The following is a 26,968-nucleotide window of genomic DNA, read 5'->3' as shown; positions in this document are numbered from 1 at the left end:
TCATTAAACTGTGGGAGAGGGTGAGAGCAGGTGCGATGTTCGAGGCATCGACAGCGTGGCCCCCTCTCCCTTGAAGTCGGCGCCGCTGTCCAACCTGAGACGGCGCTTGGCCACTCCGCTCGCGTGGCTCACGTGTACTGAGCGGTAGATGGTACACACTTGTTTCTGCCAAGTCAGCTGCTGCAACCGAGATGGCGCCTAAAGAAGTTCAGGGTTTCATATTTGGCGTTGCTAAACTTCTTTTTTGCCTTCCCTAGGCGCCCCTCACATAGCTGCCCGTGAGGGTTCCGATTAGGCAAGCGGACGCGGTGGGTTGCTGCGATGTGTACACTGTTGATGAGGCCGTATATAGTGCACGTTATCTCGCAAATCATCGTAATCTAGTTTGTACCGTTCAACGTTGTACCTCTCATCCGCGGTTTATAGCCCCAACTACTTACGGCTGACCACTTCCTTGGACCGGTTCTCTTTGGACGCTCTGTTAAGGGCGGAGGCGTAAAAGGCGTATACGTATACACCGATCCGCTATAGCGCTTGCTCTCAACGCACCGATGGCGCCACTTCGAGAGTCATGCTGCTCACGAGAATACCTTAGCGTAAAAGCCAAGTTCGCATCGCGGATATATATATATATATTCACGTTTTTATGGTCCTGTTTCCTTTTGCCTGCAAAACTACGTATACATGCTGCGCGCTTTCTAGGCACCGCGCCCACAACGCCGACCTGGGGAAAGTGCGCTGTATACAACTTTTCATGCTGACCTTCTTTTCTTTTTCCCTTCAGTATATATAAGTATCTCCTATACATCATTTGCATTCTTTTCCTTCATTCCCGGTCACGTTTGCCGTTATTTATGACGATAGTGCAACTTCTCGACGCCCCGTGTTTGCGTATGTGCGAAGCCTTCTTGATCGCCGCCAAGGCCAGACACTCTGCGCGCACACTTTGGGAGGGAGGATATCGGGCGACCTTTTGCATTGTTTTACGTCGGCCCTTATCGTAACAGCCTTTTATTCACTCTTTCTTTTTCTAATCCTCCTTCTTCGGCCGGTCGGCGTAATAAAATGAGCGCTGCCGGCTGCGCCGACGCGTAGTCCCCGGCAAAGCTCGTGTTTTGACACCTCCAAAAGAAGAATGACTTCCTTTTAAATGAACACGTGCGGGGGGAGGGGGAAGAAGGCGAGACGCTGGAGGAGAGGGGGCGGCAAGAGGGGGCCGGCGAACTGCTCGCCTATCGGGCTCTCTCGGTGGGGCCGGCCCTTAGCGTTGCGCCAGGCGCGCCTGCGGGAAACTGGCGTGCGCGGCGCACTGCCTGATCCCAGGGGCCGCGTAAACAAGTAAACAAGCGCGAGATAGGACGAGGGGGTGGAAGCGATCAAAGGGTAAGAGCGGGCCTGCCGCGCCCACGTCGAGTTTGAGAGAGTATACGGAAGATTAAGACCGTCGATTATGAGGAGTCAATCCACAGACGCCGGCCCGTTTCCCTCGGCCAATGGCTTTTCGGCCGGATAAGGAGCTGCGGCTGCCTGCCCCCTCGCGCGGCCCCGTTCGGCCCGCCGGCCGCCGCTGCGCGTGCACTCGCAAGCCCGCGTCGGTATACCGCATGCATGTGACGTCACTGTGACGGGGCGGGCGTTTGTGGCGGAGCTGGCGCGGTTTCTCTGCGTACTGTGTCCACTGCTGATGTTCCCATTCAGAAACGTCGCAGAACACACGCCGGATTCGCACCGCAACCCCGGGTGTACCGATTCCTCGTTACGTTCTCTACCTTTGCCGTCCTCTTTCCCGCCCTGCGCGCAGCCTTGACGTGAGGAAGCTTCGGGAACCGCGCCGCTGGCCGTTTGACCACAGTAAGCACGGCTACTACTGCCACAGCCGCATCGTGCCCCACATCCACGCATTTTGTCGCTCAGCAAAGTGCTGCCTTCGCGCAATATCCCTTGCGGCCACGCGGCAGTGCTGACCTAAAAAAAAGCAAGCGTGGGCAAACCTAGCTTGTCTTCTAGGAAATAGGCGTGCTTGATTAAAAAGGAAAAGAATTTTTTTTTAATTATGGGGTTTTACGTGCCAAAACCACATGCTGATTATGAGGCACGCCGTAGTGGAGGACTCCGGAAATTTGGACCACCTGCGGTTCTTTAACGTGCGCCTAAATCTAAGTACACGGGTGTTTTCGCATTTCGCCCCCATCGAAATGCGGCCGCCGTGGCCGGGATTCGATCCCGCGACCTCGTGCTCAAAAAGGGAAAGAAGAAAGTGGAATAAAGAATGCGGAGGTGTGCCGGCTCGGGCATCCCACTAGTCAAACAAGAAGAACTATGCGATTGGAGCGGATTAGAAATCGACGACAAAGAAGTCATCGCGATAATCTGAGCTGGCCTAATAGAACGATTTCTATAGCAATCCTATTCCCTTTCGCGCTTCGTCATTGACCCTGCTTACGTTATTACCAGAACCAGCAAGTCCGGAGCGGTGGTTAATTCAAATAGAATAAAACTGGGGACGAATTGAGGGCGTCGTGACTTTGTCTTTGGTGTCGTCTTGCCTGCCATGCTTGCGCTGTTTCTGTGCAATAAAATGAATCGCCACGTTACACCGATGTTGTATGTATATGTAGACGCGGAATCGGATTCGTGTGATAATGCTAACGCGAGGAAACATTACACGCACTCCTTGTTTTGTATACAGAGAGGGAAGGGGGGGGGGCAGTATATCGTTCTTGCTTTGCGTTTTTATGACTACCACCAAGACAGTTGCTTTCGGTTATTTTCCTTATCTCGGCCACCGTGAACTATGGGGCCGTCCTCATAACACTTATTTCAAGCTGCTACAGAGTTCTACTGCGGCAGTCCGGAGCAACGTGCATATATATATATATATATATATATATATATATATATATATATATATATATATATATATATATATATATATATATATATATATAAGTTTTGCGAACCGAAATACTAGGCGTTTTCAAGTTCTAAGTTAGTAGCTGTGTTCGTAGCGGCGGTGACATTGTAAGAAATTGATTTGACAAATTATATTTTCGTCAGAAAGGTGACACCCATACATAGGCGATTTCTCGCACGATAGAAATCGATTTGCTTGATGGACCGCCATCTTTTTTCTCGCCCTGTGTACTTTCTATAATTGTGTCTTTCACTTTCAAATTTCTCTTTCTATAGTTATACGAAAAGCGGTGATTCAGCCTTAAAGGAGAGAAGAAAAAAAGTAAACGGCGCCTATTCATTACACCTTCACTGTAAAGCGGGGGGGTCCCCCAGTGCGCGGAGAATAATAAGGATTCGATGAAAACAAGAATAAGAAGAGCGATATACTTTAAGTCTACAAGGCCGTAAAACGAAACGAAGAGCCGAGTGACGCACGTAAAATAAGAAAGAGGGGGCGGAGTGCACGTATACACGGCGGCGCGGGCGGAGCGAACACGGTTGCACCCGCCGAGCGCGAAAGCGGCCCCTCGGAAACAACTGGGCGCTGGCGCGGCGGGGTCGCGCGCTCTCGGGTGACAACACTCGCTATCGCTTCACCATCGCATTCTTTTCGCATTAATCTCGGACCCCCCCTCGCATCGCCGCTAGCCCCGCCGGGCGACCTTTGCTGCTCGTTTTACGCACTTTGAGCGACTGTATACAGCGCTCTCGAAAGTAATAATTCGAGGTGAAAGTGGATTCGCGCTATCGGCATCCGCGGAAGGCGTGCGCTGCGCACGCGGCGTGCCTACATGTATAGCGTACAGGAGGCTGTTTATTATTTATTGCTACTGTACTTTTAGATTCTTGAGGTCGATACGACCTAGAGTGATTTCCTCTCCTCCACTCGGTCGCTGCTGCTTTCCTGCGGGGCAAAGCGTCCGGCGGAGGAATCGGCCGGCCTCGCTCCGGGAAAAAAATATCAAGCTGCGCCACCGTCCGGGCTCGCTTGCGGCGCGGCACGCGCGATTGGGACGAGGTCGCGAGCGCTCGGCTCGGGCGCCCGGCATTCGCGCCTGGCGAGGGCGCGCTTGCGGCATATAGCGCCGCACTTGACATGCGCCGAGATAAGCAAACGGCGAGCCTCCCGGCGGTTCAAATTGATTCTGAGAGCCGCCCCCCTCACCCTGTTACCCTTTGCCGCCCTTCGCCTGGTGCTGAGGGAAGGATGAATCGCCACTGCGTTGAACGCAACGCGTCTCGCCGTTCGAACGGTCTAAAATCACGTTGTCCCCGAGCGGACAGCCGTGTCACAACCATTATCCTCATCTCTCTCGCTCTCTCGTTTGGAAAGCAAGACTTGCGCGGTCTGTTATTGTTCGGTTGCGTTGCACTGTTGTTATCCTCCGCTCCGACATGGTCAATGCCGGTAGTCGTGTACGTATTATCAGCGTCAAATGAAGTGTGAACATCGGAGCGCGTGGCCCTAGCATAAGTGAAGGTATAGTGCGCGCCGTCTAATCATTGCCATTAACAGGCGCGCATATCCGGTTTGGCCGCCCTGCGCAAGGTTGCCGACAGAAAGAACGAATTTGGCGCACAAATGCCAAACCTCATGAGCGAATCTATCTCGAACCATGACGGTGCGGACTGCACCGCGCTCACCGCTGTTCGCGTTTCGTTTGACGCCAATGGCACTTATGGTTTCGGCGAACTGTGCGACAATGCTCGCCACACACTCCAGCATTTTCTCTTCTGTTCTATTTTTATTTCCTCGCTTCCAAACATAATAACCAGAATAGAAGCGAAAATGTCTCACTATAGGGGAATCGCGCAGTGCGCCCAAACAGGATGTGCGCGCTTGTCAATGGTGATGACTGAACGGCGCGCACTTCAGTTATGCTTGGGCCACTCGCTCCGCTGTTCACGTTTCATTTGACGCTGATAGTACGTCCGCACCTAGGATCGAAATGGAGTATGCAGTCGTCGTACTTTTCCAGCACAGTCTTCCGTTTGTAATTTTCAGGTTTTATGACTATACGCGCACGTCTCAACCGCTTTATATATACCTTTCCATTTTTTACCCGTCTTAAGGCAAACCAGTTGAATTGTTAATACTCTATTATTGTTTGCACATTGCGGTGAGAGGCGGGAGAACGCGCACATATGAACTGCCCCATTACCGCTAGACTTTTAACAAAAAAGAAAAAAAAGTCGAGCAGGAAAGCGAAGACCGTCGCTCCGCAACAACTCCGCCTTATAGCTGCGCGCGGCGGCAGTCGTCCTCTTAACTGCCCACGGTATTTTGTGAGGCGCGTGGAGGGCCCCCGCGGGTGCTACTATTATTGGTGGCGTGTGTTAGCGGCGCACGTGGTTACAGCATCAATTAGTTAAAGGGGGCCCCGTGGCAGCACCGCTCAGACCGCACTTCCGCTACGGGCCCAAGTGCGTCCTTTGGCACTCTACCTGTTAGGGGCAGCAGCACGCGCCGAGAGCCAAAGCACGCCGATCGTGTCCCTCTTTATAGAGACCTCCACACGTTCCTTTCCCCGCCCCCTTTCTTCTTTTTGCCCTCTTGCTCTTCTGAAGCCCCCATCCTTGGTTCGCGGGCAGAGAACGAGCCCAAGGAGCAACGCAAGCCGTCGAACAAGTCACGGAAACAGCGCCGCGTAGGAAATGTGGCTGTATAGCCTTACAGATTTAGCAAGTTGAATGGAAAGACGATGCAAAAGTGCCTGCGAGTCTTCGCGAGTGTGAGGAATACCAAGATCTCCTCTCTATACTATACGAGACGCTTGCAGCTTTTGCAGGTATACAAATAATTCTCGAACAAATTTATCTTTTTGGATATGCCATACGTGTGAGAACGAAAATGTTGGACACCGCAAGCGTGTAGGGCAGGAAGCGGTGTCCGCGTATGAGCTCCGTGATATTACTTCTGGTCTCAAATGTCGCATAAATGTCGTTCAGATATATTACATTGTTAAAGGTGAACATTCCTGTCAAACTTGAAGGTGATATCAAAAAACATACTTTCGTTTCAATAACATTAGTAATAAAGAAAAAGACATGGCACTTTACATGCTGTCAACAGAGAGGTCGCAGCGCTTGCTCATAAAAAGCTGGCAGATGTCTGTCATATGTCTTCTTAGGTTATGTTATTAATGGTATAAAACGCATCTGCGTTCTTGTTGCCTCTAAGGATGCGTGCAACCCATCACTGCCGTTTGACGGCCGGTCGTCACTATACCACATAGAGATAACAGAACAGTGAACCTCCCGTAAGCACGCTGCGCGGATCATGAAAAACAAAAGTAAAGAAGAAATTCACCGACGATTACTATACTCCCTAATGCAAAATTTGAGCTCAGCTCTATACGTGTTTTAATTCATTTCACGATATATTGGCTGGCGCGGACGATCTGTCTCGTGCGGCACGTTGCAAACGGAGCGTTTAAACTTATTCAATGCGCCCATTCAAGCAAGCACTTAAAGATAATTGACATTTTGGAAAAGTATATTGAAAGAAAGCTCGGGAGGTATAATATATGTCAACTCAAAGCAAATAAGTCTAGTTGCAACACAGAACATTAGTTGCCTTGCTTCATTGACAACCTCAGGCACTACAACAATATATTTTAAGGTGTCGCACCTACTTACCTATATAAGTGTATAAAATGCATGCGTCTTCGGTATAACACAGGTAACAGGAAAGACTGCTCCTCGCTTTCCCTTTCCTGTTACCTGTGTATATGTGTATATGTGTTCAAAACAAATAATAATAATAATAACACGGCACTCATAATGCATATCTAAACGAATGAAAATTAACTGGTAACATAAAGAAACCAAGATTGACCGTCAATGATTCACGAGCAGGTAGCTTCACGCTCAGGTGGCTCATGAAACAGTATACTGTGCCATGGGCCTTAGGCGAACAAATGTGGTGGCGACGGTCATTTGCAGTGGCTCGGGGAAATGCCTGCAGCAGTACGACAAGTCCTCCTTTCATGTTTTCGCTCACACCACATGAACCTATTAATCGCGATAAAATTATTAATTGAAAAATTGTAGAGTTACCATTGCCTCGCACAAGGCACTACTGGCAAGAAAGTCGCCTCCAGCGCTTGTCGAATGGGTGCCGCAGCGCTACAGTTGGACTGCCGAGGGGGGGGGACGCACCTCACCCCCCGGCTTTAAGCACTGGGTATAACTATATGACCCCCACGCGCATAGCCGGTTTGCACTGATGCCCTCGGCACTTCGGAATGTGCGCCGAGGGTTCTCGAGCAATGTTACCCACCAGAGCGGTCTCCTTCCAAGGGAAATATGCAGGGGCTGTGAGCACATGTGTTCACGCAACTAGTGGGGCGTGCGTCCAAAGGCACACGCGATATGTTTTCGCGAGGTTATATAGGGCCGTCATTATGGGAAAATCAATGCGGGCAATGTCACATCGACTGGCCTGTATACCTGCGTACCTTTGGCTAAATGGTGGGGAGAAAAAGTAGGAAGTTGGGAGGGGGGGGGGAGGCGCTGATCTGTTGGCTTTCAAGCAACAGGACAACAACGCACTGTATCAAATATAAGAGCGAAAAAAAAAAAGTACGTTGAAGGCAGCATGGGTCGTGCCGCACCGGCTGTGTGTCACGCACCGAGCAAGGCCGCCGCTGCTACTGCGTCCGTACTAGTGCTCGTCACTAAGCGTGGTAGAGAATTTCTCCAACAGACAGCTTGCTTGTGTGGTCCGCACGAAGGCAGTAGGCGCGAAAAAGAAAAGAACTAGAACTGCTGTCCCGCAGATTGGGGTCACGGGCGAGCATTTCTCAAGGGATGTGGCCGTGGACTGGGGGAAGGGACACGCGCGCATGGGGGAAAAGCGTTGCGCTCGGCGCACGTGCATGACCTTCATTAGAAATTGTCGTAATTAAATACATATAGTCGCCTAAACGACGCCGGTGCTCGCACTGGTCGGGACCGCACGCGTGCTGGGCCCGTATCAATTCTATCGTGCCTGGTCCGAAGGAGAGCGCGAAGAAAAGGAAGCAAGCGAGCTGGTGAAAGAAAAAAGGAAAGAATGTCCAAGTGCGCCTTAGAACCCGAAGTAAATTGCAGGGCGGCACAGAGGCCATAAATAACGCCGTTTCGACCAATTACATGGCTCCGAGTGCATCGCATTAGGTGCGGCCCGTGATGACCCTTCCTCCTTCCCTCTCCCTTACCCAGCGGCCATTACACAGTTCTGACGTAGAGAGGCGTTGAAAAGAAAAAAAAGAGAAATAACTATAGAGGAGAAGGCGGGAAATCGGCACATCCAAAGGTGCAAACAAACACGTCTTCGTGCGTGCGACCAAGTTAGGCTTCATTAGTGAAGCCTGCAGCTAGCTATATATCAGCAATGCTCGTTCACAGCCGTGCAAAGCCCTTGCCGTTATTATTATTCTATTGCGCCCCTATTATGGTTAGCCGTGCACGTAGCTGCTAACATAGTGGGAAGGTTGCGGCATGCAAAGGCGCCGAAAGGCAGCGGTTCAGATTGGATGGGCGCCCGTGGGCAGCAGGAAAGCCGAGTTGTCAGGGGATCTTGAAGCACGAGGCTGTCGCGTCGTCAAGCGTGCACGGAGCTCGTGGCAAGCTGACTCGTCTTCGAGATGTATGCGAGCCGTGTGCCGCGGCCGGAACGGGGATTTTCGTGTGGTTCGTCGGCGACGGGTGATCTATGAGTTGAAGCTCCGCTTTGGTTTTCGAAACGCCAGCTGCGTTCTGTATACGTGTCTAAATTACCCCGTCTGGAAGTCAAAACAGCGAAAATTTAGCAAACAGATAAACCTACCTGCAGATCTGGGGCCTACTTTCGTAAGTGATGCTTTCCATTGGCTGTGCGCATTCGCTAATAATATATGCCCGGCATTACGACTGACTGGCATCTCATTTTACCTAAAGTTCTAGCGTAAGAGCTTCTTTCTTATTCTTTTTTTTTTCTCTGAATACGGGGAAGCCCTGTTTGAGCGAACTGTCCAAAGTAAAACCGCTTCACGCAACTATACAAGTGGTGTTCTGGAAATAGCGTTATGACATCGCGTTTTTTTTATGTCACACATTAACTTTCGCAGCACGATATCGAGTAGGAACTTAAGGTTGATCGCAAATCTCTTACTATTGTTTGTCCAACACCACGTATGAACTGTTGCGAGTGGTCGTTCGACATGAAGAGGTTTGTGCAGTTTCTGGAGAAGGATGCCTCCTCATCGCAAGGCGTCTTCGCGAGACTCCTCTAGAAGCGTTTTCTTTTGCCAACCCTGCAATTCATTTGCCGTGTGAATTTCCACAAACTACATAGATGTCTTCGTGCTCCCGGCAGGAAAAGACAGATTTTGGTTTCATCTTCCACCTCTATGCCAACACTTGTTGACGACGGTGTCGACATCGCAGACATGGTGTATTACAGACTCCTTTATCGGCACGTTCGGATGAAACGTGTGCATAAGGGCCTCGCAGTACTCAAAAGATGCACTACGGGCTGCGCAATGCACAGATCGAAAGGTTCAGGTGGCCGCTTACTTTCTTTTTTTAACCCAGCGGCGGTAATCTAGGTCGTCTCTGGCGTTTATTGGCGCTTCTGCAATTGCGTACAGACCAAGACACGTAAGCTTAGGTTCGAGATTATTGCTGTGTCGCTAAGTTCTAAGGGCAACGTGCGGAAGCTGGCAAGCGCTGTTGTGCCCGAGCGTTACCCTCCATCACGATGACACTTTACCGCAGTGTCGGGAGAAGTGATCGCATTCCCACATTTGTTCCGGTGCTTGGTAATCTATCTTTCTGGTCAGAGCGGAAGAAGCTACTACAAATAGAGAATTTGTGTTTGTTGATACGTATGGTACGTGATTATTTTGAACTATAAAAAAACATAATCACACAGCACGAGTGCGGACTAATTACAGATATTTAATTGTAGATACAAAAATATATGTGAAGCATAAACTAGGGGCAAGTGATGAAAAATCGATCAATTGAGCTAAAATAAACGTTACAAGGTTAAAACGATATAGCAGGCGCGGAGCACTCAGCTGTGGACTATCGGTCCGGCTAACCTTCTCGCGCGTTAATTGTTCGGCGTGGAAAATAAAAGGTCTCGCTTTTCCGGCAATCATCTTCAAGTTACGGCTGACCTCATCCACGTGGAGAATAACAACGGTACCCTTCGGCTTGCTCGAAGCTGCCTGTCCCGAGGCATCGCGTGCGCGCAGCTTATGCGCGACGCTGACCAGGTTGCGGGTCAGACGCTGGAATGGGGCCTCAAGGCTTTTCTCCACCTGGTGGTGGGACGACCGGTCGAGGACACAGTCCAATGTATACTCGTCGCAAGCGACGCCACGCCTGAAAGTCTGAGCGCGCTGAAAGAAACGGCGAGTGCCCCTTCTTTGAACGTGCAGTGTAGCGTCGAGAAATCGAAGTTCAGGGCCGGTGTATAATGCAGCGACTCCTTTCGCTTCATTCTCTCAGTTTCTTATTATCGACCGTCCACGACCTGTCGATCCTGCTGATAACGTGACCAATGTCGAAGCGCGAAAAGGAATGGCATTGAAATAGAATCCTTACATTATCCAAGCCCTGCTCTCGGCGATCGAGTTCGTCGTAAGGGAGGAAAAGTGGACGGCGAGAACAATGGGCCGTGCCGCCTGTGAGTCGTCCTACTCTGTGCTATAAAGTGCACAGGCTGGCCTCTTTACAAACTTGTGTTTACAGGCAGTCCGATCCTCTTTTCCGGAGACGCCACGCACGCCCTTTGGGCACCCTCGTAGACTGCGACTTGGAAACAAGGCATAACCGCGTTCTCCCTCGTCGGTCGGGTGTTCTGCTGCGCTCTCGCGCTTAGTTGACCGCGAATATTGGCACGCGAAAGACATCTCCGCTTCTGGACCCTTCGGCTGGGCTGCATGCTCCGCCTGAAGTCCCGAGCAAGATGCGCGCCTCAGCCGAATCGCGCGGCCGAGGAACTTAAATCGAACAGGAGAGTGGGCCGCGCCAGGACAACAGGCGCTCACAATCAGCCTTAAGCTGGTAATTCTCGAATTAGCATAATCGCATTTTCGGGGCGCCGTCGTTGTCGCGATGGGAGGATCGCCAGATGTGCGATCGGAGCCGGGCGTTCGCGTGCGCCGGTGCCCGTCATTGTCCTCCGAGGCGGCCGCACCTTTTCTCCACGCGCGTCGATGCTACACTGCGCAGCGCCCGCGGACACAACGCGTAAGCTGGTCGTAAACGCGTGGAAGCGATAAGATCCCCGGGATTGTCCGCACGCGGAGGCCGCATTGTCTTATCGCCTGGGAACGCCGTGTCCCTTCGTCTTCTGTCCGCATTGACGCGGGGCCGACGCGCTGGGCCGGCCTGCAGGCAGCCGCACGCACGCGCGACGTGGCTTTTTCGCGCCGCCTCCGCCGCTTCGTTGCAAAGTGGCACTTTTGTGCGTTCGAGTGGCTTCACTGCACGCACCGGTGCGTCTTTTTTTCTTGGTTTCGCCGATGAAGCCGCCTTTGATTGCATAAAAAGGTTCGTAAATAAGCTGTCAGTGCAAGGGTTTCAGGCGGTCCCAATCTCAACACCAAATATTGGTTCAGCTATGTTCGGCCTGCCTCCCTGCATGATCACTGTCATAGACTACGTCGCGCCTGAAAAAGAAAGAAAAGTAAATAACGCGAAATGAAAGTATTATATGAAACACTAATTCGAGCAAACGAGGCGAAATACCTTCCAGCTGCGCTAGCCGGCCCGGGCTGGTCATTGAAGCTTTTTCCGAGAAGGAGGACCCACCTGGGACCGGCGCCGACAGAATGCAGTATATCTGCGTTGTTATAGGTATATTATTATTTTCATTATATCGGCAAACCACTATATGTATCTACATTATTACTCTAGCAGGTGCCATGGCATCCCGAATAATGTTTACGAAACCACTACTTTAAATTCCATTCTACTTTACAGAGTTGTGGCGTTATAAAAGCGAGAGCTAGCACCAGTCTCGTGGCGACTGGTCACCAATGCTGTCAGAATAGCGGCTGTTTCAAGTGGATGCTACCTGCTAAGGCTGATAGCGCTTGCTCTGGATATCGCAGGTTACCTGTCGTATGCATGAGCCCTTTATTTTACTGTTTGTCTCGTTCCTCACTGCTCTTTCAGATCTACGCGCGCGCACTATTTGTGGAACAGAACGGGTCATCGTATGTTGCGGAGACTCGTTTGTTTTTCTAAGAAGGTACGGCCGGGTATACGACGAGGACTTCTTTGAGGAATCACTCCTCTGCTTGGTTGGAGATTCCATTTACAGATACCCTGATGGCGCTCTGTACAGCATTTCTTATTTCCAGTTTACTACACAAACCAAGCCATTCTGTTATACTTATATTCAGTACCGAAAAGACCACACGCTGACTCAGATGACTTTGGTTCTTATAGAGACGCATGCAGTTGAAAACAACTACCAAAATTTACTATTGAGGGTGCCGTTATGACCACTGCCACTAGCGCTGAATAGCATTTTAACGCAGTACCGGTAAACTCTGACAACGGAGCTATCACTAAGAAGTTGTCAGAAGTCTGTGGAGCTACTGCTGGAAGCTATTCTCGAGTGATCGCCAAATCATCGCAAGCATAGGCTACGTTTATAACGGCGTCCTTCATTACCGCGAAGAGCTGAATGAGGATGGATAGGTCGGTTTTTATTGATTACTGTAATGAGCCCCCGTTTATACCCGGTCAGAGAAGAAAGCAAGACAGCGCAATATTGTGCACCGCCATATGCATGGCCACCGTCTGATGTACGTATAAGGGAGACAGCACCGGTCACTTGGCCAACTTGGCATTTCCACTGGGCACAAAGATAAATAGACGCAGAAAAACCCTACGGCAAGACGCCTACACACCCGATGAGTCATAATAAGGCAGCGTAGGTCGATGTTCTAAGTACTGACTCATTCGTGACTGTGTTCGTGCGACGCACGCGCGTCTCTCAATCCGTTCCCTGTATAGCGCAGCCGACTCTGGTCGTTGCGGCTCGACCGGGGCTGGACGAACAGCGAGCAGCCGCCTTCGTGCAGCAGCCGCGGTGCAAGCTTGTGCGGGCCAGCAGGCTGCAGGCTCTGCTTTTACGAGTGTTCAGGACACGCTCTTCTTGGCGGGAGGATCGCACGCTGACGCGCATTTTCGTGAGATGTCCGCCCGCGTATATGTGTAGCCGAGTCGCGCTTATCTCTGCCATTCGCATAATTTACGCGCTCAAAGCACTCTGAGGCGCAGACGGTTAATTCGGATCACGTTCCTATGCAAACTCTGGCTCTGCCAACGTGGAGAAAAAAAAAAAACGAAGAAAGCAGGTAAGGTTCCCTTATCGAGGTGCATAATCGGTGCGTCGCGGAGACTACTCGCGGCAGCGCGGTTGTCGCCGTCGATGTCTGCCAAATCAGAGCGCCGACGCTGCTCGCGAAGTGCGTATACGGGTACCGTTTTTGCATGTTCGTTGTAGGCAATGGGAATGATTTCTCGCCTCGTCCCACTCGGAGCGGGCTGATCGTCATACTCTGTCGTGTTGCAGTTGTCGTATGGCTACCCGAGTGCTGCGGCCGTTTCTCACCTCAACTGTTGGCTGCTTAGAGGGTGGAGGCGCACAGAAAGTCCAGGAGGATATCAAATGGAGGAGCCGTCGTTTACCGCGGACGTGCTGAGGTTGACCTTGGGCTTTTGAAAGCTAAACTGACTAGACTTAAAAAGAGCGCTGAGATGGGAAAAAGACAACGACACAGGAAGCAGCGCTGACTGCCAAGCGAAGACTGCTTATGCTTATCGCGGCGAGCGCAATATAGTAGTACACACCAGAAAGGAACAACACACACACAAAAAAGAAGAAGAAACCGTCGAACAGTTGTTAATTATTCCTTCTGAAAGGGCAAACCGTCAAGCTTAATTTCCTTTCGCTTTCTATGTTCTGTTGTTTTCTTATGTGTATCTGAAATCGCCGCAAGAGTCTGCAGGTCAATTGGTAGTTATCGTTGTTAATTTAAGATAAAATTCTGGGATTTTACGTGCCAAAACCACGATGTAATTGTGAGGTACGCAGTAAAATGAGGGTCTCCGGATTACTTTTGGCAACCTGACGTTCTTTAACGTGCGCCCACAGTGCACGTTACACACGAGCGTCGTTGCGTTCCGCACCCGTCGGGAGGCTGCCGCCGCGGTCGGCATCGAATTCGCGACCCACGGAGCTCAGCAGCACGAGGCATGGCCACTGAGCTACCGCGGCAGGTACAGCAACCGTTGTTATGTGCGGTGTGTGTGTGCACTGCCGTAGGTACGGGTGCCTCTTGTGTCAGGGACATATGTGCTTCTTTGCGCGCGGTGTATGTGCACGGCTTTCTGTGGGCGACGCACGATTTTGATCTGACGCACTAGCTTCTCGCCTTCTTCCCTAGGGTCTGCAGGATGCTTTTAAGCGTAATTTTCCTTGGCCTCTCCCGGTCCTCTCAGTTGCCTATGACCAGCTTAAAGCCGCACTTGGCCGCCGACTAGAGGCGAAGTATGTGAACGCGGTGCTTAGAGCTATGCGCTGTGTGTGCCAGATACGGATGCGAGATTGCACGTAACCTATGCGATTTAAGTTTTCTCTGAAGATCTGACGACTACTGGCGCCGCCTTGAGAGCATAGCTTATTGGCGCCTCTACAATTCCAAACAAACATCTCGAGTCTTGATCGGGTCCGATATATTGGCTCTGCGTGGCGAAACGCGATGTTCTCAACAAGGATGGTAGACGCCTTCCTTGGCGCAATAATCTGCATGCGCGCACAAGGTCTTCACACCGGTTTGACTCTATCGAGATCGAAAATAGCCACGCGAATTTGTCGTGCGTCGCCACCGGAGCTAGAACAAGAAACCCAATAATTGTGAACACGCGAAAGTTAGGAAGGCTGTGTTTATTTTCTCATATGTGGAGGGTATATAGTAAGCGCCTGATTACCATTTACTTCCGCTGGCGCTTTTTTTTCCCTCCCCTTTTTATCATTCAAGCTTGAAGGTCAGCTACTGTTAATCCCAGAGCTTTTGTCTCCGCTAGTAGGTCAGATATACTGGTACAAGCTTTATGGCGCGAAAAAAAAAAAAAAACGACGAAGAAAGACACATCGACGGGACGGGCGCCCGATGTGTATATATTTGTCTTCGCTTTTCTGCGCCATAATCTTGCACCATTGTTCATCTGTTACACGTTGCTTCATAATGAGAAAGATGACGCTGCAACTTGTGATAAAAGCTTTCACTCTTTGTTTCGTCCTCGAGATTTCAGAACCGCGAAAGAGACAGAAGTGGCCATAAATTTGGGCTGCTTAGTCGTGTACATTATGGCAAAATTGACAATGAGGAGACCACGTATGACAGAGGCAGGTAATATATTGGGGCCATAAAGAGAACATTCTGCCCCTACCTGCACCACAAGTATATCAGGCTGGACACTAGGGGCCCGCAGCCTATTCAGTTGCAAAAGTGTTTTATTCTGAGCTTGTTGGTATACCTATTTAAATACATGGGAACGACGCAATGTACCCAAATATTCGCCTAATTTAGTTACCGCGCGTTAGTATGTCTCCCACGTCCTGTATCGCTTCGCTGCCTTTCTACTTCCCCCCGCCCCTGCCCCCTCCCTTTCTTTTTTTTTTTTTCAGAATGGAACTTATATGGTTCCGAATTTCTACTACTGCATTTCTTTCGTTTGCTTAGAATTATGATTTGCCAAATAATATCGTCTTTTTGCATTCTGTCTCTCTCTCTCTCTCTCTCTCTCGTCTCTTTTCCGCTTCTTCAACTCGGCGCACCTGTGCCCTCGTACCGGTCTGGGTTACGGCAGTGACAAGAAGCTGACCACGCCGATCCCGCACACGAAGAGACCCGTCTCTGGCCGTGCAAAGGGGGCTCCATCAAAAACACGCGCCGCCCATTATAGGTCGGTTTTTCGCCCGAAAATCTCACGGCGGTTCATCGCGTTATTTTTCTCCCTCTCTCCTCCATCTCTGCCTTGACGGCAGGCGATATGGGAAGCGAGAGCGTTTATTGTCCACAGCGCGTCCATATCGCAGCTACCTTTATTTCCTTCTCTCCTTATCGCCGTGGTGCATGCCTAGCGTCTATTTTGCTCTCATTCATTTTCAGCTTGCGCTTACTGTCCACTTTCGTTCGTTGGTCTTTCTTTTTTTTTTTTTTTTTTCCGCCGCGGCGCGCTCTTGGCCTGAGACATGATCGTTGCTGTTGTTTTGATCAAACTGTCCCGATAAGCGTCCTCCCCGTCGTCCGGGGGGAGGGAGGGAGGTGGCGACTATCTCGCGCCGGGGCTCTTCTTTTCATTGCGCCCCCCCCCCCCCTCGACGGTGTTCGCTCGGGCCTGCCTCTTTGTCTCAAAACAGACTGCTGTTTCTCCCCTTATCTCCCAGGAGAAAGAGGGGCGAGGGCTTTTTGTGGCAGCTGGCTGGGTGCCGCTATTTTTATATTTTGTTTATTTGCTGCCGCGCTCCTTTTGTGCTGCGCGCTTTGGCTTCTCGCTCGCTGGTCTCCCACGTTGGCTTATCGCTTCCGCTATGCGTCTCTCTCTAATCGCGATTCAGCGTTGGCAGTTTGGGTTGCGTATGGAGTCGTAATTATGAGACTCGCGAAGGTCGAGACAGGAGGAAGGCAGAAAGAAGCGTCGATAAGAGAGGTTGGCGATTCAAGATGAGCCCTCTTGGCACGCATATACATAGACGAAAGCAGTGCTTCACCGTTTTTAGGCTGCTTATTTTTCCTCGCTGTAATCTGCGCCGTCTTTATGGTTGCCTTGTTTAGAAGGCAACGTATGTGTGCATATGTATGAGACTTCGTCTTAGAGGCTGCGTATTGCAAAATTGGGAGCGCGGTCCGCAAACAAAACTACCGACTAGGAGGCATGAAAACATTAAATAGCTTGTTTATGGCACCTCAAACGTCTTCGGCATCTTCAGCATGGCGTCTGCTTAGTGTGAGCGCGATAGACTGCTGCTACCGCGCATTACATCTTCACACACGAGTCACGAACATAAGTGCGCGTCTTCGGATCACGTCAGTACCAAACCACTTCTCTGATGTGCAGATGTTAGTTTGTCTGGCAGCGAAGTCTCGGTATTCTATACTACTGAGCTGCTTTGGTAAGATGCGGGAGCGCCGATTAATGAGAGCGAACACGAGGTACGCTCTGGGTCTGTCTGTATGGATGCTACATGATATGGCATACAGCAAGGGTTCGTTGTCAGAACTATCCGACCTGCGGTGGTTGCTTAGTGGCTGTGGTGTTGGGCTACTATAAGCACGAGCTCGCAGGATTGAATCCCAGCCATGGCGGCCGCATTTCGATGGAGGCGAAATGCGAAAACACCCGTATACTTAGATTTAGGTATTCGTTGAAGAACTCCAGGTGGTCCCAATTTCCGAAGTCCCCCACCACAGCGTGCCTCATAAACAGATCGTGGTTTTGGCACGCAAAACCCCATAATTTAAATTTTAGAACTATCCAAAAAGTCGCTGTGGCGGAGAAGGAGAAACGGTACTTTCAACATATCTCTTATTTTTGGGACTGAAAGCTCTACCGCTGTGGTTACGCGATGCAGCTCGAGCATTTCAATTGAACAGTGGGAATAAACGTCACCAACTGCAGCGTTTATTCGATAAAAAAGTTAAGTTCTGAGGTTTTACATGTCAAAGCTACGATTTGATGACGAGGCACCCCATAAGTAGTGTGGGACTCCGAATTAATTTTGACCACCTGGGGTTCTTTAACGTGTATCTAAATTTTCATTTCGCCCCCATCGATATGCGACCGCCGCGGCCAGGATCGGAAACGGCGACCCCGAGCGAGCTCAGCAGTGGAACGCCATATATCCACTATGCTACCGCGGCGCGGGTGATTCGAGAAATTTTGCCTGCTTGGTTTCAACTTTGGAGATGAATAACGTCAGATATCACCATTCACCAGCATTTCACCAGAGTATTCCTGCTTACGCGCACGCATTTATTATACCTGTGCTCGAAGCAGCTGAAGAAGATTGTTGCGGATGGTACGCGCCAGACAGCGCGGTCATTGTCGCTCGCATCCGCCACGGTGATTGACTATGGCGTTCTGCGGCTGAGCACGAGGTCGTTGGTTCGATTCCCAGCCGTGGCGACCGCATTTTGATGGGGACGAAAAAAAAAAACGATCGTGTTTCTAGATTTAGGCGCACTTTAATTAAGGAACCCCAGGGGCAGATATTAGTTAGGAGCCCTGCACTACGACATCCCTCATAGTCCACTGTACCAGTATCGGCACGTTAAACCCCACAGTAGTTTGTTATATATTTATTGCTCGAGCTAGTTCCTTGTGCCCGAGGCTGCTAACATGTCCATTAGAGCTGATGGTCATGGTCGAAGCTTCGTTAAGTTGGTGCCGCGCGAAACTCGGAACCTGTTAACCAGCGTCATCTATAGAGAAGTGTTCCTTTCGTGACGTTCGTTATTTTCATAAGTTGCATATTTAAGACACCCCATTAATAATAATTTGTGCACGAAAAGGTTATGTGGTCGGTGTATACACATAGTCGGTTCGTGACGAAGGGTTCAACAGCCAATGGATGTGCGAAATTCTTCCTTCTACCCGAAGATGATTATGGCTGTTGTTGCGTTTTACTGCGCTGGTTTGCCATTCACAAATAACTGGGCCCACTTATCGTCACAGAATCTATCGTGAATTAGTCACCATGCGCCAGAAGCTTGGCGGACAGTAGTTATCCTTAGTGAACAGTATGAGACAACCTTGCTTCACTACAACGTCAATTTGCATGTTTATGGGTGGCAGTCGCTAATATAGAACAAACGCGCATGTGAGTCTATCCATGACCCTCGAGTTATGCAAATTCAGCATTCTTTAACTTCGACATCAGTGTTAGGATGTTGAAAATACTTCAGTAACAGCGCACTGGTACTGAAGTTGTGACCAATATCAAAGCAAGGTTAAAGAAAGAAGGTGCAACCGCTGTTCTAGATAAAGGGCACTCAGATCTTCGAGTTTTACAAGACTCAGTCAAACATGCTGAAATGGAAACGTCCATGCTTCGTACGAGATAAGACGACTCAGAAGATCGTGCTCGAAGTGATAACCTTCTATTCTGCGGCATACGAGATATCACAACAGAAAGTTCACAGCAATCAGAAAGTATAGAAATACTTGAACACCATCTAAAGGTCAGTGTAGCTGGCGGTATAGCGTATCCCGCGCGCACAGAATAGGACGTTCTGACCCAAGGAAATGCCGGACGCTTAAAGTTAAGGAACAGTAAAACAAAGGAGCTACTCCTTTCGAAACGTTTAGTGCTCAAAGACAGTATACTCTAAGCACCAGCGAGGATTTCTGCGCAAGCACCAGGAACCTAAGAAGGAAGCGAGGCGAGTGTGGCAAAGGTCTCCAGAAACCTTTTAAGCTGCGGTACAATAAACCGCTCGTCGATAGAGGATTCTACCAGTACAATGCGGCTGACGACAGTGTGTACGAAGTGTAGGACCTTCCGCCAGGGAACGAAGCCCTTCACCTCGCGCACTTCGCTCTGGTCGCGCACGCCTTTCTGTAAAGCCATAGGGAAACGCGATGAGTGGACGCTCGGCATCAACCATCTGGATACGTTACACGAACGTACGTAGTATTGTACGAAACAGAGAGGAACTAAGTGCCGCAATAAGGGATACCAACGCTGACATAATAGCGCTAACAGAAACCTGGTTAACGAAGAATATATCAGCTTCTGAGTTTTGCTATTCAAACCGCAAATATATTGTGTATCGCAATGACAGAACCAACAGAAATGGTGGTGCTAGCAATTAACGAGAACACCAATTCTTTCTGTATGTGCCTTTAAATACCGATTTAGAATTACTGTGGCGTTGTGTTACCATAAATTACAAGAAACTCATGATAGGTATTTCTTATCGCTCTCCGTCTTGCACAAGCTTATGCTGTGAAAAAAAAACTTAATGATTTTTTCGACCAAATCAAATCATTTTCCAGCAGCAGAAACCCTGTCTATTGTTGACTTCAGTTTTCCGAAAGCTGTGTGGTCATGCGCATTCACTTTTTCGCAGCCTTCTTGCACATATTCTGATCGATTAATCGCCGTATGTTCTGACTTCGATCTGTCACAGATTGTTGATTTACCTACACGTGTAACATTAAATGCTTCTTCAGTTCTTGACCTGGTAATCCACCGATACGAGTTCGGCGATAACACACCTACCTAGTTTGAGTGATCATAATGCTTTAAATTTCACACTAGCAGTCTAGCAGTGGTTCGGCCCACATCAGGTAGGAGCTTTCAACTTATCGGGGAATATCGAAATTCAAACTTTTCAGCGATAAACACCGAGCTTTTCGCATCTGTTGAAGATTGTTTACAGAACTTTTTAGAACGTTCACTCGAAACGAATTGGTGCATGTTTAAGAGCAAAATTTATCATCTGATCAATCGTTATGCATTCTTACGGCGTGTGTGCAATAACAGCACTTATTGTTGGTTTAGCAGGCACTTAAACAAATTAAATAGCAGGAAGAAGCGACTGTTTCGAAGTGCAAAGAACGTAAGCAGACCTAGCGTGTAAATAAGCTTCTGCTAAATACGTCCACGTAGAGATAAACTGAGCTTACCTATTTTACCAGTACTCTCAAGCATTTTTGGAGTATTGTTAGAGGAAACAGCGCAAACAAAATATCCCTTACTACGTCCTCTGGCGCGGCAATTCTTGATCACTACTGCGCAACAGTACTCTATTGCACATTCGCAACTACATTTTCATGTGCTTCAGCGCAAGAGTAGCCAGAATTATGTCAAAACAGGAATACTTATATGGATCCCATAGCTTTTGAATGCACTGGTATCAGTGCAATAATCAGAAACTTAAAGCCCTCGTTTTGTCGCGGTTCAGACGAAATGAACTCCAAATTTCTGATGAACATCAGTCAGCACTCGTTTGATATAATGCAGTCCATCTTCTCGCAGTCATTAAGCACTGGTTCACTGCCACATGACTGGAAAACAGGAAAAGTCATATCTATTCATAAACCTGGTGGCACGCGAGACGCATGCAATTACAGACCAATATCACTTACATCGATACCGTGTAAAATAATTGAACATAATGTATACACTCATCTTATACATTTTTCTTGAAAGTAATGACTTCTTTACTCCATTTCAACATGGATTTCGCAAGACTTTTTCTTGTCACACTAAGCTTATAACGTTGACAAATTACTTTCGTAACTACATTGATGCCCGTTTTCTTACCGACTGTGGATTCTTCGATATTTCTTAAGCTTTTGATAAAGTTCACCACTCTCTCCTCTTACATACCTAGACACATGACGAATATTCTGTCTGGCGTGCAGCGTGGATCGATTTTATGCCCCTTACTGTTTCTAATATACACAAATGTCTTGCCTACTAACATTTCGTTGCAAATGTGTTTATTTGAGGACGACGGTGGTGATATATCGTAAGATAGCCAATAATTCCGACTGCACGCTTCTTAAAACAGATCTGAACTCGGTACAAGAGTGGTGTTGTCGTATGGAACTAAACACAAGTAAGTGCAAGGCAATGAGAATTTCCCGAACTAATGTACTTCAGCCTACGTATTCATCCATAATGAGCCGCTAGAATCAGTAACAACATACAAGCACCTCGGAGTCTATTCATCCAACAACTGGTCTTGGGAAACACTTATCGAACACGTTACTTCGAAAGCCAATCGCACTTTAGATTACCTGCGCCGAAACTTTTACATGTTGCTATCGTCTATAAAACTACTGCTCTACACTACATTTGTCCACCCACACCTTGAATATGGCACCTCGGTATGGAACCCGCATCATGCTATATTAACCCACAGCCTCAAGACAGTACAAAACCGCGCAGCCCGCTTCATCTTATCTATCGTCGGACATCTATAGTGTAACTTCCACGAAAGCGTCACTGCAGCTTCTGTCACTCGCCAGTTGCAGGAAACATTCTGATATATCCCCTTTCCACAAAACTTACTATCACAACACATATGTCTTCATTGTGGATTCGCCTTGCTCCATTTACTTCTGCGCGTACTGATCATCCTAAGAAGGTCACGCATCCCAGTAGTAATACGGTTGCACACTCACTCGTATGTTACCCATTACTACGAAAGCTTGGAACCGGCTACCAGGATCCATAACGAGCATTAGGGACACCATTCATTTTAAAAATGCGCTATTAACTGTTTATTATTGAGTTGGTCTTAACATAAGGCAATGTACCTTCTGTATGTGCTTTTTTTTTTACAAATATATTTTTAAGCTTCGGTATTTTCCTGGATATTGTGTGTACCTGCCTGTATTTACCGCAAGAATGATTGTTATGTACCCGTGTCACTTTCTTGATGTATAATATGCATATCATCATTGTTTCATCTCATAATCTTGCCCCTGCCCTCTGCAATATACAGATGTAGGTTGAGAACAAATTAAATAAATAAATAAATAAATAAGTGAGGGAAAATGCTTCATGAATGAAAACCATCTAGCGAAAAACTTTTTCTGTAACTCCCCAGAGCAATAAGAATCACGATGAAAGTACGCTGGACAGTGTCCTTTTGTTAGCTGGAATTCTGGCACCCTCAACTGATTTCCAAAGGCTTACCACAGCACAGAAAAAAAGTGCGGCATTATAAACAAATTATCCATGCTTTCTTTTTAAAATTTTCCGGTGCAGACCGCTTTTTTTTTTCTAACTTTAAACATCCGCTAAATCTGCCTAATAAATACATCTCAACTTCCAGGCCTCGAGGTCTCTAATGAGACAGTTACGCCAGCGAAAATTCTAAAACTGCTTTTTTTTCTTTTGTCCTTCTCTTCGCCACGAGCGATCTAGCGACGCGCGTATCTCAGAGAAGCATTTCACGGTGGTGGTGGCCGCCCCGTCCTTCTTGGGCGCCTAATACGGACGCTAATTGACCGCACTGTCTCGATCGACCGTCGTCGTCGACCTGACCGCTCGTTCGGCCAATGTGCTACGCGCACTGGACACCGCGCGTCAGCGTCTTCTTTTTTCCCGTCCGTAGAACGGCAGTAACGAGTCGTCCATCCGCCGGCAGTCTCCGACCTTCGCGCTGCAGCCCCACCGCGCGAGGCTCTCTTTGGCGCACCTCGGGCGAGGAGGTGGCTGCGCGTCTGCACGCCCCCTCTCTCTTGGCGCCCCCCGGAGGGAAGGACCCGGGTGGTTTTCGGATATGCAGCAGCCGACGACGCCTGGGACGCCGTTATCTCGGAAGCCCATACGGCGACCCAAAAATGACGATAGCCGCCTAGTTGCAGTAATAACAGCCACCGGCGGCGCGACCCTGGGCTGCTCTTTCTGCTCCGGACCTCATTCTATCTGCGCCATCTCATCCACCGCTTCGGTGCCTGCGCGAGCTCCCGAGGAAGGGGAGGTGCCTCAGATTAAGAACAACGCGACCGGGCTCGGGCGATACGGCCTTCCCCGCCATGCAGAACAGGAGAGAAAGCAGAAAAAAAAAATAAGAACCGCCAGAAAATATCAAGACGTCGCCGCGCACCAAGTGAAAAATAGCGCACTCGCACGGGCGCGCTTTAAACGTGGCGAGGGGTTCGCTACGAGTGCGCGAAAAGGGAAGAGAAATGGGGGCTCGCCTCTCCCTCTCGGAACACGGCTTTTCCCGTTTTCGGGATCGCTCGGGCAATCTCTTAACAACGCTCGCAGGCGCTGCGCGTACGATAACGGCGGCCCCTTGGGCGACACCCCTCTCCTTTGCTCTTTGACTCGTGCGCACACTTTCACGCATTCGCCGCTGGCTTTTGTCTTCTTGCTTGCTCAGCAGCCCGCGTCCCCGGGGTTTTCGAGGTGTGAATGCGCCGCCGAGGGCTGCCGAGAAAGAGGAGCCGGTTTTATGCGCATCTCTGTAAATAGGATAGTAAAAACGCGCGAGGTGTCTCGTATTGGTCGCCCAACTATTGCCTACCGGGCGGAACCGTAAACCGAGCTGTGGCTGCGCGGCGCCAGACTGTGACGGGCTGCGCCTGGAGTCGGGAACCCGGTCGCGTGCCGAGCTCGGGTTACGAGTGTGCCGTCCGCGCGCCATGAGCCCATGCCGCCCCGCGGATAAACGCGAATCGTCGCTGCTAGGAGCAAAGCGGGAGTTGTCGCTGGGCTGCGGCCGCGCGACGACACCGCACGGCTGTCGGTTGCTGGCAGTGAAACACTGCAGTGATTTGCATCGACTTGCAAATCTCGTGCTTGGTGGGTTCTGGCCGAATGAGCTTATGCGCTAAAAAAAGAATTACGACATAACTTGTATCGAGGTAAACGAAATCTAACACAATGTTCTTGATGTTGACTGGTTTTTATTTATTGTGCGCGTTAATAAGAATAATAACAATAATCACTCCTTCCACCAACAATGCACATTCTGTAGGTATACAGGGTGTCCCAGCTAACTTTAGCCAGAGTTTAAAAATATGCAAATGCCACATAGCTGGACAGAACAAAGGTAATGTTTGCCGTCGCACGGAGATGCTCAAGCTATTTTTTTCATTCCTAACAATTAGATAACCAGTCTTGATTAATAATCCACATTTTCAAATATTATAATTAAATGAAAAGTGTCAATGAGAAAATTGTAGAGTGACATGCATGAAAAAACTCCCGATACAGCTTTCTGTTCCTCGAGCGGCCAGTCGCGCGACAATTGTGCGTGCACTTGCGGGCTTCTTTCACGCTCGGAAAAACACATATGTAACACGTATTAAGGAAGAGAAAGCTCTATCTGGGAGTTTTCCGTGTCGCTCTACAATTTTCTCATTGACACTTTTCATCTAACTATAGTATTTGAGAAGTTGAATAATTAATTCAGACTAATTATCTCATTGTATAGACGGAATTAAAAAGATAGTTTGAGCATCTCCAAGCGACGGCAAACAACATCACCTTGGTTCTGTCCAGCTACGTGGCTTTTCCATATTTTCAAACTCTGGCTAGAGTTAGCTGGGACACGCTGTATACGGTAAATACGCTATCCCTTGGCATGGTAAATAAGGCAAAGGCGAACGAAGTATTTTCGTTTGCGTTCTCTGGTCTCACGATTTAACAATCGCGGCTTTGTTTTCTGGTTGTTCGTACTAAGTGATCAGAAAGAACTAGAAGGCCTCCCAATTGTCCGAGCCATATGCGATTTCACACATTTTTCCTCTCCCCGAGTCCCCGTTGTGCGCCGTCGTTATTCGCCCCGTATCTTTTTAATTTAAAAAAACATTAGTATGCCATAACAACTATCCACCTTACCTCACTGTAGCTTAGAAGGCCGGAACGGCCGTGTATGGTCACGATGACCGCGGCGTGTCAGAGAATGGGCGGCGCGCTTGGCGGCAACTTTGGACGCGCGCCGCAGCCAACACACGGCGTCCAAGGAGGGCAGCCGAGGGCCCGCTCGCTGGGCGCCCATAATAAACGGCGTAGTGGCAGTAATGGGAGGGGGGGCCAAGCTGCCCGCCGCGTCGTCCGTCGCGAGCGGTGCGCCGGAGGCACCGTCGGCAACGCCCGAGAAGAGCCGCGGGAAGAAAGGCGGCCCCGATAGCGCAGGCAAACTCCGGAGTTGCGTATACGCGCCGATATCTCGAGCCGTGCGGGAGATGGGGGAAGCCGGCTGAACGGGAGATAGCCGGGCGTGCGGGACGACCCTCGCCGCCCGGCGGCCGCTTATCTCGGCGGTCCAGTGGCGCACGCGCACGCGCCTCGTCTCGCCGCCGGTGGTGCCACGCTCGTCTTGCTCCCCTCCTCCCGCGTCGCTGCTCGCGCGCTTTGCTGTTTTCTTCGCTGCTGCCAGTGCCCGCTCATTGGCGCCTTATCTAGCACCGTTCGCCGCCCCTATCTACGGGCTCGCGCGCTGCCTTTTGTTGCGTCAGTTTCAATTCATCCGCACGTTCTAATCTATCGTTCGTCCTATCGGGGCTTAGCGGGTTTATTCTTTGTACACACACAGACGCACTCACTCCTCCCTCGGCATCCTTTTTCTTCCTGGCTAACGCTTTCTTTCTTCCCCTCTCCGTCCGTCGCTCCCTTCACACTGCTCGTGCCGGTTACTCGCTCGCTCCTCTGCCACGCGCGTGTTTTTACAGTTCCGTCAGCAGTTTTTCCTTAGCTTATCTTTTTGTATTTTTCTTTTTCAGGTGAGCTTCCTCACTTCGCTGCCTTTCGCCCTCTCAGAATTTTTCAGTCTTCGTTCGACACTTGCCTCTTTGTTGTACTTCAAAGGGAGCGTGGGTGCCGCTGTCGACAGTGCGCGCTGTAGGTGGCGACCCTCTATGCGTCTCACGTGAAAAGAGCCAGCAACGTGGCGAAAGTGACGTGCGCGCGATCTGAGCTTCACGTATTTGTTTGTGAACATTTAAGCACGCTTTTTGGTTTTATTTCTGGCCGTGAATGAAAACGAAAGATGACTGTTCAAACAAAGCGTACTCCTACCCGCCGTGGTGGCTTAGTGGCTATGACGTTGCGCTGCAGAACTCGAGGTCTCGGGCTCGATCCCTGTCGCATTTCGATATGGAGAAGACGTGCAAAAACCATCCGAACGTGTTAGCTAGTTGTGAGTCATCTATAGTGCCTTGACCTGTTGGAATGTGCGTTACGGTTACATGAAGATAAAACGGACAGGAATTCATAGTAACTGCACCGTGTGACAAACTTTAAAGGCCGTGTTAAAATAACGTCCTCGCTCGGAGCCTGAGTCAGTAGCGTGTGCTAGTGATGAGTGGCGAAGACAAACTCGATGCCTTCGAGTTCTCACAGAACGCCGACGTAGCGCATTGTTAATGCCTGGACAAACTACATACCGTATGGAAGATAATCACATATGTGCGGCATTTCATCACAGTTTTCTGAAAGGGCCTGCAGCGGTAAAACAATGTGTGTTAGAAAATTAAAGAA

General features: G+C 49.5%; 1 protein-coding gene across 2 annotated transcripts in view; it reads left to right on the top strand.

The window, feature by feature from the left end:
• LOC142589992 (zinc finger protein ush-like) overlaps positions 1–26,968 on the top strand; it is a 474,624-nt gene that overhangs the window by 391,484 nt on the left and 56,172 nt on the right. The window lies entirely within an intron of this gene.

The sequence above is a fragment of the Dermacentor variabilis genome, chromosome 1, assembly GCF_050947875.1.
Source record: "Dermacentor variabilis isolate Ectoservices chromosome 1, ASM5094787v1, whole genome shotgun sequence".
NCBI classification, from domain to species: Eukaryota; Metazoa; Arthropoda; class Arachnida; order Ixodida; family Ixodidae; genus Dermacentor; species Dermacentor variabilis.
This window is presented reverse-complemented; position numbering and strand designations above follow the sequence as displayed.